The sequence below is a fragment of the Thermobia domestica genome, chromosome 4 (assembly GCF_964235325.1).
Source record: "Thermobia domestica chromosome 4, izTheDome1.hap1.1, whole genome shotgun sequence".
Taxonomy (NCBI): domain Eukaryota; kingdom Metazoa; phylum Arthropoda; class Insecta; order Zygentoma; family Lepismatidae; genus Thermobia; species Thermobia domestica.
The window spans coordinates 260715477-260727668 of NC_137457.1; the positions used below are offsets into that span (position 1 = coordinate 260715477).

At 34.9% G+C, this 12192-nt stretch overlaps 1 protein-coding gene across 1 annotated transcript in view; it reads right to left on the reverse strand.

Moving 5' to 3' along the window:
• Window positions 1-9125, reverse strand: part of LOC145684031 (uncharacterized) — a 40440-nt gene extending 31315 nt beyond the window's left edge. Inside the window, exon 1 of the mRNA XM_081755847.1 lies at window positions 8970-9125. The gene's annotated coding sequence lies outside the window, so the exon portion shown is untranslated. The remainder of the gene's footprint in view (window positions 1-8969) is intronic.
• Window positions 9126-12192: the final 3067 nt, after the last annotated feature.

Here is a 12192-nt window from a genome sequence, read left to right on the forward strand (position 1 = left end):
TCATTCCTAAAATTTTTGGCCAAGATCACTATCTTTTGATCCATTTTTTTAAAAATCATTCTTAAAATTCTTGTTAAATAATTGTATTTGTACCGGCAAAACTATATGTATTATTATCAGAACACTCTCTTCTATAGATACGGACATCTTTCCCCCACAATTTTGTAATAAACCATTCGTAACAGACCAGAATTATTAACTTGATACACATTTAAGTCAGGAAATATCTTCTATAATTTGAAAATAAAAGCTGCGATACAGTACTGTAGATAGAAAACCCCTTCATCACAGAATATCTTTGACATAATATGCAGAACAATTCCAACCTGGACTTGAAATTCTTTGCTCCTGTTCACAATGAATTGCTTTCTCGTGGAAATCATAGAAAACCTAAATGAGCAGAAATAATCGTGGAGAGTTAGTCGTATGGTTAAGTTTAAATATAAGCAAAATTTCTTCCATTCCCTGACAAATTCACGTCCCTCTTACCCTTCTGGTTGCATCTTTTCATCAAATTTTGAAGATAAAGGAACAAATGTATCTTTCACGATAAAACTTCAAAGAGCTTTTTCCTTTCACCTTGTTTGGAAAATACTCCCCATCAATTCCAATATTTAGAACACTATTTCAATATTAGCCTATATTGACATTCACAAACTATATATTTAACGTAATGCTATGTGCAATTACCGCATGAGCTGTGAGTAACCTAAATTGGTGTAACCTCTCTGTAACGAACATTTTTTATTTTAATTTCCGAACTAATAATCACGCCCCATTGCTGTCTGTTATTCAGAGGTTTCACTGTATTAGCAAAAAATTACAGAGTGTATACTATACATTAATTTGAGACACTTTGCTTTTATCGAAATTTAAGTAACTTACTACCTTCGTTCCTGGAGTTTCGAACATTGTAAGTAACCTTACTTACCATGATATCCCTTCTCCACTTTCGAGATTTTTTTTTCAGTCAAACTCTGCCATCTCGATGTCAATGTCTGAATGAAATGTCAATGTCTGAATGAAATGTCATGAAATCATTTTGGGTATAAGCCTCTTTGCGACAGGCAACCCATTGTACAAATGAGTCGCAATAAACTGTGTAATTAAATAAGATTTTCGAGTTCTCATTTTAAAATACAGTGTACTATCAAGACTAACTTGTATCAGAATTTATACATTTAAATTTCGCTGCATAAATATTTTAACGTAACATTTTAGAATATTCAAAAATAGAAATCTATTATTAATTTATCAAATTTATCTATTTACCTATTTATTTATTTATTTATTTATTCATAATCAGCCTTATGATTGTCGCCTTTACTATGAATATAATATTATAAATAAAATATTGACAGAAGTTGAATAGATCCAGTCATTGGTTGCACGGCACACGTTCAGACGATAATCCGGTTCGTTCCGTATGTTCCAGCAGTGATGCGTTTCATCAGTTCTTTTAGTTTTATTGGCAGCCTAACCCTAGCCAACAACACTGCAAGAACTCAGGGAATGCATAACTGCTGCTGTGAGAAACCTTGATAGGAGTTTGTTATTGAACGTATGGAACGAACTGGAATACCGTCTGAACGTGTGCTGTGCAACCAACGGCGTACACATTGAACAGCTATAGCATCTTTTCATGTATCACCCATTTTTGTAAGGTCTTATTCTCCTAAATACACGCTGTTTTATAACCCACTGAATCATTTATACTAACCCTCTACATTAATTTTGTGGAATTTCTTTGTGACATCAGCGATAACAAGTTTTGCCATTCACGACAATCTTGCGCATTGTGTGTAACCGATAGCTCCGCAAATTTCTTACAGATCCATTACGAAAAATTCTTAACTAATATTTCGCGTTGCATTTCGATTGCAAACTTGCTCAAGACTGATTGAGCTATGCAGTGAGGTTCCAGGTCTCTGCTTAAAAAGTATGATGACGGCGATATTTCAATTTCGTTTTATGTATTTTAACAAATTTTCGTAAGTTTATTAATGTTAATTTTGCTGAAGCAAATGATCATACATTCATACTGAACGTACACTCATGTCCTAAATGATTATCGCATATCTATAACTGTCTTCTTGTAAGAATATAATTTGCAGGGTACTTTTAATACTGATATTATGTATATAATCGGGAAATGTACATTTGTGGTAAATTTCATAGAAGCAGAATTATAAATACGACAATTACTAAATAGAATGAGTAAAACAAAATGTTGCTAAATGGATAAGAAAGTTTTATTTTCGTTTTATTTTTCTTATTTACTGCTCTTTTGACATGAAATTTGTCTCATACATGTCTTTGCCGATTATACACATACTAACATCATAAAAGAAGAACATAACAGAATGCTGCGTATATCATGGTCCGAAAGGAAAAGGAATGAAGACGCACTAAAGGAAGCTAATGTAGGACGACAGATCATGAGGACAATAGGAAAAAGAAGAAACAGCATGCTTGGCCATCTTATTCGGCACTCCGATTGGATCATCGTGCTAATAGAGGGAAAGGCAGAAGGAAAAGCAGGAAGAGGAAGACCAAAGATAGAATATCTAGATGCCGTTACGAAGAAGAAACCTTACCGAAGTATAAAACAGCTCTTCCAAGCGAGGGAAAAGTTTTAAAATTTCCATGTTGCCCACCAGCCTATGGTTGAGCTAAACAAGAAGAAGAGCGTTATAAGAAATACCGGGCGAATTCGTTATCAAATTATATTCCTACAACAACATATTTATAGATATGCGACAATAATTTTAGACATGAGTGTACATGCAAGACCAATCATTAGAATTAGGGTATAATGAGTTCTTTGCTCCATATTTTTTTTAAAGAAAACTTTTTGACATTTTTTCGTAAGAACATACGTAAGAGCAATAAAATGTAAAAATCTTGAGTTTGAACTCAATTGAAACGAGTATTTCGATTTGCTTTTTTTTTTTAAAAAAAAATTATGTTTTAGTTTAGCTTCCTTTTCAGCAGCGAGGCTAAATAAGATATGGACCTACAACTTAACATGGAATTGGAGCTACATGAGCTCTCACCGGGAATTTAACCCGCGTCGCTCACCTTGAAGGCGCGTACGCTAACCGTTGAGCCACGAGGGAGTTCTAAAAGCAAAAATTTCGATTTCATCATGTGTAATTAATCTTTTATAATCAATTTCTTTTGTAAAGTGGTTTCCGAAATATTATTTGCAACGTATAAACTAAAATAAAAGCAATAATACGTATTTGTGAAAGCGTTCATTAATCCATCTTTTAAAAATTATTATTCACATCGTTCTTATTTCTTTCCTATTCTTTCTTATTCTAACTTCTGTTGCATGAAACATAACTTCTGTTCATCTTGTTCCCAAGAGAAATCCTAGCTAGATTATGACGTAAATAAACTCTTTTGAAAACAGTAAAGAACGTCGCATGATGATTGAACTAGCTCTATCTGTGTTGGTAGTTCAAAGGGGCAGTATATTTTTCTGAATGGGATATGGAATGCCACCGTTAAAGACACTGTTACGCGTTAAAATATTAACGGATTAACAAGCTCGGCTCAGATAATATAATAAATTTAAGAAGCACTCGTAGGACCTCATCAATAAACAGGAACGAAGTCGGAGTCTAAATCGGGTCATGTACATGAGTTTTTCACTATCAGTTATCCAGAACAGATCGCAAAGACTTAGAAATGTCACCTGCATATAGAAAATAATAATATCTGATGGTGGGCTGCACAAAAGTTTAGGCCTATATAATATTATAAAACGTGACATAAGTTCAGCATTTTACAAAAGGGACTAAAATTTCGAAACCAATATCATTTAAATACATGACGGATGAGATTACTATAACACCTAAGCACCTTAATATATATATATATAAATATATATATATATATATATATATATATATATATATATATATATATATATATATATATATATATATATATATATATATATATATATATATATGGTTCCGATTGCCAAACATGTGTTCTTTTTCACGTTTTGTTGCAATTGTCAATGCTGACCCTATAATTTTGTACTTCAAGGTATGTACAGAAGCGCGACATATGTGGCAAAAATCTAATAACATCTGTAAAGTTTGCCAGAATATGAAAAATATTTTACCGGTTAAATTTGTTTTATTCGCATCGCTTTCCGCGGAACAACTCTCGTCACCCGTTTCATCATCATTGTCGCTTGATACAGAAAAATTAAAACGATCAATCGATGTCCTGAAGAACGCTGTCATCGTCACTGATTTCTTCTACAAGCCAGTACATTTCACTCCCCATTTCACTTTGTATAGCAGTTGTATTTACATTTATTTCTAAAACAGTGTCTTCAGAATCGTGAGTGTCACCGCCGCTATTACCCTCTAACGCCTCGTCTTGATTACAACCGTCTTGCGTCTTGTACGATATTTTTACGTTGGTAACTGGAACATCGGCTCGTGTTCAATGGTTCAGATTCTAAACCTTTCAATAATATACTTGGAACAGCATTCTTTCTGAGTTTGCATGTAAATGATTCTCCTGGCATTAGCTTTTCTTTCTGTAAACATGACTGCTAGAAGTCGGGCTCTTCAAGATGTTTGGAATAAACACGAGAGTGTTTTTATTTGGTCTATTTTCCTATTGATTTTCTTGAGCCATATCGATTTGGTGATTTCTCACGACTTGGGAACGTAAAAAAGATACTTTATGTCCCTCAGCTTTACACGCACGAGAATTACGCGAAAACACACCACGTGTTGGGCATATCTACCTCACTTCACAGACACAGCACGCGCTGTACTAACCAGTGGCGGCTGGTACTATATGTTGCATGGTTGTGCAACCGGATATTTTTTTTTTAAATACTAAAAATATTTTTAAGTGTTAAAGTAGTGTATCAGTAAAAAATAAACCTTTGCTCTTGAGCGCAAAACAGTATTGATGCATTTATGAAAAAAGTCAATTAAAAAACGGAAAGAAAGGGAGAGATTTACCTTTCCAGTGGCAGCGAACGTTGCCACTGGAAGCAGTAACATTGAGCATATGGCAGCGAGCTCCTATCTCTTAACATGGGGAAGTGGATTTATTCTTGCAACGCTCCTATCTTCCCGTATTGGTCCCTTACGGTTGCATTTTTTCCGCAACTGGTCAGCTTCTGTAATAGTTACGAATTCCTCCGCTTAGCAGCGCTTGACTCAGTTGATAGGGTGAGGAAGATACAGACGCGTGGAAGAAAGAAGTTATTCACAAAACATAAACTCGCAAAGAACAAACAAAAGTCTGGTGGTAGCAGGGACGGATCCAGGCTGAAAGTTTGGGGGGCGGTCGTTCGAAGTCAATAGATTTTATTTAACATTTATAATACAAAGGTGAAAATTCTTGGGATAAGATTTATTTTTTAAAAAAAATCCTATTCTGGGGGGAAGGGGGGTCAATCGAGTCTCCAAGAAGAAAATGTCTTACTACGGGTCTAATTCCTAGCTCTGTGTCCTTCGTGCACATGATTCCGTGTTCGATTTCCGGCGGAGAGCATAAATTAATATCAAATCATTCACTTCCAATACTCATCTGTCTTCTTTAGCCTAATTTGCTGGAATGTTAAACTATTTTTTTTTTTTTTAATTTTCAAAGGAAAACATCTTAGATTTCATGCTTCTTTACAGACAAAAAAATACGTGGTTCCTGAAAATGGACTTTTTGTTTCGCATATTTATACAAAGAAATGCTAACAAAATGCATATTGTCGGAGGAGAGAGGTGTTTCTGGACCCAAAGAAAATAAAGCGGAAAATATTTGCGGTAGCGATGCTTTCTATTCAGAGAAACTTGGCGAGCAGCATTTCAGATTTCAATAAAGTCATAGAAAAATTTGAAGCCCGAAAGATCGAAGAAAGACCTTCCATTCTAAAATAATGCATAGTTTATATAATTAAATAATTTTGTTTAACTGCGTGCATGCAATTTTCTTGCTTTTTTTCTTCTTTTCGGATTAACGCCATCATTCATGGCTTACAGCACATACAGTAAAACCTGTCTATGTTGGCCACCATCGGTTCCATCGAAAAGTGGCCAACTTAGACAGGTGGCCAACTTACACAAAATAAGTCTGATTTGTTTATTTTTAGAATAGGATTTCTATTATTACTTGATTGTAAAATTTTAATAACCAGTGGCACGACAGCTACTTATAAATAATGTATATAGAGTAATCATAAAAATATACAGTACTAGAAAATATTACTATAGTATGTTTAATATATGTGCATACCTTTCTCTTCCTGAAAACTAGTCTGGTACATTGGATTATTCGGATTGAAAATACAATAACACAAACAACCATGAAATAGAAGAGTATGTACGCAGTTTATTGAAATTGATATTATAGCATACTGAGTTATTCAGATTGAAAACAAGAAAAGCTAAGTTATAAATTGAGAAATTCATATGCAATTTATATGACATCTTTTCAGTTGTTACTGAATGGTGGTTCATTCTAGACATATTTGTTTTATTCTTTTTGGCAGATATGCACATTCTAATATTGTAGATAACTACCTCTTGTTAATGAGCCAGAAGTGTTTCCCTCGGAGCAGAAAATGTTTTGAGAAAATCTTGAGGGAATTGATATCTCAAACACTCCGCTATCTTTTGACAAGCCGACAGGTGCCAATAGTTGACAATTGAGATGGTTAGTGTTAACCTTGAGAATTTTCCGGAATTACTAAAGCTCCCCACTGATGAGAGGACTTGATATAGCTAATGGTTTTACCAAAACAGACAGGGTAAACAAATACGTACAACCATTTCCTGAATTCCTGTACGTGCTTTTTCTTATTCACACCTTCCTTCAACACCCCTTTATGAGGGTAGTGTTCTGGCCATTGACCTCCAAGAACAAATCGTGCGAATCTATGCTTCTTTGTGTGCAGTCACAAATACAGAACATCTGCCTCTCATATGGGAATTCGAAAGAGTTAAGAAAAATAACAAAACTGTATCTTTCGTGGCCAAGATACGCAGGTAAATTTATCATTATCATCATAGGGTAAACATTGCTTCAGTGTGGCCAACTTCCAAGATAGACAGGTGGCCAACTTATAGAGTAATAAGTAACGAATGTCTTATGGGAAAATGCAGGTTCAAGACGAACTAGGCCAAGATAAGCAGGTGGCCAACTTAGAGAGGTGGCCAAGTTGACAGGTTTCACTGTACTATATATTCGATTTATCTCGTGTCCAATAACATGAGTGTAGAGGTTTTGTATATAAATAGTGTATAAACGTACATTGATAGTGGTTGTTTGAAAAAAAGGAAATAGCTTATATATTAAATTAATATTCGAGAAATAATTTAATCAATAATATACAAATAGAGCTTAAAAGACTTTCCTCTTCATATTTCCTGAATATTTCTTGGATAGGACTCAAGAATGCTGGGGGAGGGGAACACTTGCGCGTACCTACATACCTTTGATATTGCAACATTGCAACCGGTGCTTGTACAGACTACGAGTCGCTACTGGTACTAACACGTATTTTCTACTTCGCGCCAGTGTTCCTTTAAAAAAAATCCAAGGGGCACACATTGTTTTCACACAGTACTATTATATTTATTATTATATGATAGACGAATTGTTTTGGTCTCTTCCGGGGGCAGGCATTCTCAGAGCACCGGGATACAGTGCACCTCCCCCCAAAAAAATCATGTCTAGAAGAAACACTGCTTCGCACAACACTACGTAATCACTGCTCTGTCTCTCTCTCTCTCTCTCTCTCTCTCTCTCTCTATATATATATATATATATATATATATATATATATATATATATATATATATATATATATATATATATATATATATATATATATATATATATATATATTTAATACTAGTGCTGTAGGAAAAACAACTAACCAAAACTTCCTTCAAGAATTCAGCACAAAGCAAGACTGATAACGAACCCAAAACAATCTATTAAATCCACTCCACTATTAAAGGTTTATCAGCTGTGCACAAGGGAATGGTTGCTGACTCACATGGAGTTCATTGCTAGCCCACGGTTGACGTCAGCATTTGTGATTCACCAAACACAAATGCTTATAGAAGCTGAACGAGACAACCAATCAAGATTTTGAAAAAATAAGAATCCCTTATTTTTTTAAAACTCTTTCTATTGCACCAATCTTGTCTTTAACTCGAACTGCTCCTTTAATCTTGTCCAAAGATAACATACAGTTTATCAACCTATTGTTGATGACACCGAGCTGAACTAAGTGTCATACTCTAGGGTAAATTGTTCTTGGGGTCTCTAGTTCGATACCAGCTTGCGCCAAGTGAACTTTGTGGTAGACAAACACCGTGTGCGTAGGTTTTCTCGAGTTCTCCCGTTTCCTCCCACTTTATTCATTCCACCATTCCATTCATTTCTCATTATCACTACACGATATAACGGTGGTACGTTAAGCAAAGATTTCAGATTTCTAGGATAAATTCCGATGCGTAGTTTTCGAGAAAATTTTCAGGAAAACGAATTTTATGGTGTTAAAATATGTAATTTGTTGTCAATCTGATTTAGTTAATATTTTATTTTTATTTTGCTGAAACAGATTTATTCATTTATTTATATATTTATGTATTGCATGTGAAAAATACACACCGTTAAGTAGGAGATTGTATTTTGTGTGATTTCATCTAAAAGTGAAACACATACTTGTAACACCTCTGTATTCAGTGATTATTTTATAACTATTTAGTATAATAAATTATTTTAAATTAAGATTTTTTTTTTTTTTTTTTTTTTTTTAGAAAAGTATTCGCCCATAGAAGTCGTAACGAAATCTCCCTTATTTTTGCACAGGAAAAAAAATCAACTCTATCTGCACCATTGATTGCCATAACATACTTACAAATTCTTAGATAAATATGATTATAATTTACATATAAAATTTTCATTCTACATACCTACAACGACGTTGATTCCCAAAGCAATAGGTCTGTTTCTGGAAGAAGCTGCGAACCAGTACGAGAGAGAAAAGAATACGCAGAGAGCAATGCAAAAGGTCAGACGACTTTTGCTACTTTGGACAATGGAGATCAGTGAAATAGTCTTCACGCATCGACTCCTTCCACTCTTCTTATATGCGACTTTTCTCCGTCATATGTCACACACACACACACACATCATACGTCGTTTCCGTCCTCTTTTGACATGCGAAGGAAGGGGGGAGGAATTAAAGGGGTTTCCTTCTCAGATGGGCGCGGACCTGTTGACATAAGAATTGTATTGAAAAATACCTTCTGACACACACACATAGATATTTATCCTATACCTACATATGCTCATACATACACATACTCACGTGGAGCAAGATTTCTTCTATTCAACAGGTGGAGATGAATGACTATTCTGCTTCCTTCACAAACTCATCGCCCCCTCTCCCCGTCTGTTCGAATAGTTCCGTTTTTTCTGTCACTCTTGCCCTGCCCATTCTTTAATACAAAGGTGATGCTAATACAGTCTGTGTAGATCAACAGGAAAACAGTATTCGGTATGTCACACGCTTAAGATATATGAATAGTGGCGGCTGCAAGAGACCTACTAATTATTTCATAATCACTAACTTCTATTAACAACCCACCTCTTTTAGCCACGCTCATGGGACATTAAAACTAGACTTTATTTAATTTCCTCTTTATTCAGTATAGGCATTCCCAGCTGTACTTATGCAACCACGCACAACACACTAAAAAATTCTTCGCCGCCTTCATTTTATTCAAGATACAGATGTATCAATGGATTTTTGTTACTTATTGGGATATCGTTCCATATGCCATGAATCAGATCCACCTTTCCTAACGGAACATCCGGGAAACGTCCCCACTTTCCTTAAGGAATTCCTTGCGCCGCGCCGCCACGCTAGGATTCTGAATCATGTGTTTTTAGATAGAACATGTGACAAGTCTAAGATGATAACAACTACTGCCAGTTCTTTGGCTAGTTTTCTTACATTAGTAATACTCATTTCCTAACTCATTTTCCACTCTTTCGACAGCTTATAATGCTGAAACTAAGCGAGGAAATGTTAAGAGTCTTCATCCCGGCGAAATTAAAATACCGCTAATTTTACAGTAATTATGTGATATCTTCAAATAGATAAAAGATAATCGAAATGTGGAACTAGAGCGCCCTAGACAATATTATTTTACATGAGATACCGTTATCACAACTCACTTATCTGCTTTCGATTTCGAGCCATTTTGAAAATCGGCATTTATTTTCGCGTTTCTAAACAGCTGAAAACGAAAAGCCATTAGGTGACTTGTGACAACGGTACCTCACGCAAAATAATATTGTCTAGGGCGCTCTTGTTCCATATTTCAATTATCTTTTATCTATTTGAAGATATCACATAATTACTGTAAAATAAGCGATATTTTAATTTCGCCGGGATGAAGACTCTTAACTGGAATCTTTTCTCTTGCTTCTATGTGTAAATTTGCATCCAAAACCTTGTAATCAGCTTTTAGAAAGTGTACGTATAATAGCCTACCCTGTATGTGCTTCAGTGGTTTTCGCTTGTTTTCTTTTAAGCAATGTTGAACAGAGCATTACATTAAATAAATGTGGTATGTAACTCGTAAATTGTGGGGGCCGCGGTGGCTCAGTGGTAGAGTGTCCAGCTACTTGAGGTCCTGAGGTAGTGCCTGAGGTCCTTGGTTCAATCCCAGCTCATTCCAAGTGAACTTTGTGGTGGACAAACAAAGTGTGCGTGGGTTTTCTCTTTCTCTCCGGTTCTTCCGTTTCCTCTCATTTTTTCATTCCATCATTTCATTCATTTCTCATCATTATCGTCTCCTTTAGCCTGGCCAGCATAATCGTGGGACGTAAAACTTAAAACATTTTCATAAATCGTGTATAACTCGGCTTTGTACACATCGAATCTCTAGTTCGATTCTTGATATATTAATGATGAGAAAGATGATTGTGTCTAAACAAGGGCGCTCATTAGGGGGCAAGGTGAGGCGTTCGCCCTCCTTGAAGAAATTGTACTTCGGAATATCGAAAACTGAATTAAATTTTTAGAATAGTTACAGCAAAATTTGAAACTATATTTTAAATGCCGCTTATACTTGCCCCCCTTGGAAACCACAACATGGGCGCCCTTGTGTCTAAACTACCTTAGCTGTGTTCTACTAAACTTCCTTGTACAACACTTTTATATATATTTATATATATATATTAAATATATATATATATATATATATATATATATATATATATATATAGCGACACATATGATTTCAAAATAGTAAGTATTTGTTTACTATCTGAAATAGTTCTCGTGCTGAATAGTTTTTACATTTCGTAGGCTAAATAAATGACTCTATGAATGTAGTCGACAGGACCAAATGAATAAAAGAAATTTTTCATTTATACTTTAGAGAAACAAAATGTTTTGGTGTTCAAAACAACACCATAAAGGAAAAGCTTACATAGTAGCAAGAACTCAACAAAGTGTAGGTGCAGGCAGCGAAACCATTGAAATCGAAAACACAATAGTGAAAAAAAAAAAAAAAATGTCACCGCTGGATGCTCTTTTCGAAACAGTAAGACAGATGCAATGCTTTGTTTTTGCTCTACCAGACCAAGTATGGTCAGTGGAGCATAGTTGCTTCTTTGGAAGTAGTTACCATTAGATAAGCCACACAGAGATTTACAAATCATTGTTGATCTCTTGGCGATTCAATGTTGCCAAGTGCGTTGAACAATAATGTTCTTTAAGATCTCTAACAGAAATTCGCAAGCTACAAATTGCCACTATGTTGTTCAGATGAAAAGAAGTGTGTTATGAACTAATTTACTTTCTTCCATTAGATAGAGTTGTTCAAGTATTACGTAATCACATTTTTTTGTCATTTTAGTAGATCTTTTCCTCCCTAGTTAAGCAAACGTGATTTACCCCCTACCCCTGGTAAGCATTTTTTTAAAAAATTCTCAGGATCTGTTGTTTTGTGGCTTTCAGAGTCAGTTTTAGCTCATTGGAGGTATGATGTTTCCTTTCACGCGTTTTGTCTGTTGGTGTTGTGTCCATTTTTTAGAGCGGTTAATTCATTGGCTTCTATTTAAAAAGATATTCCAACATTTTATCATTGTTATCTTTCAGTTTTATTAATTAAAACAATA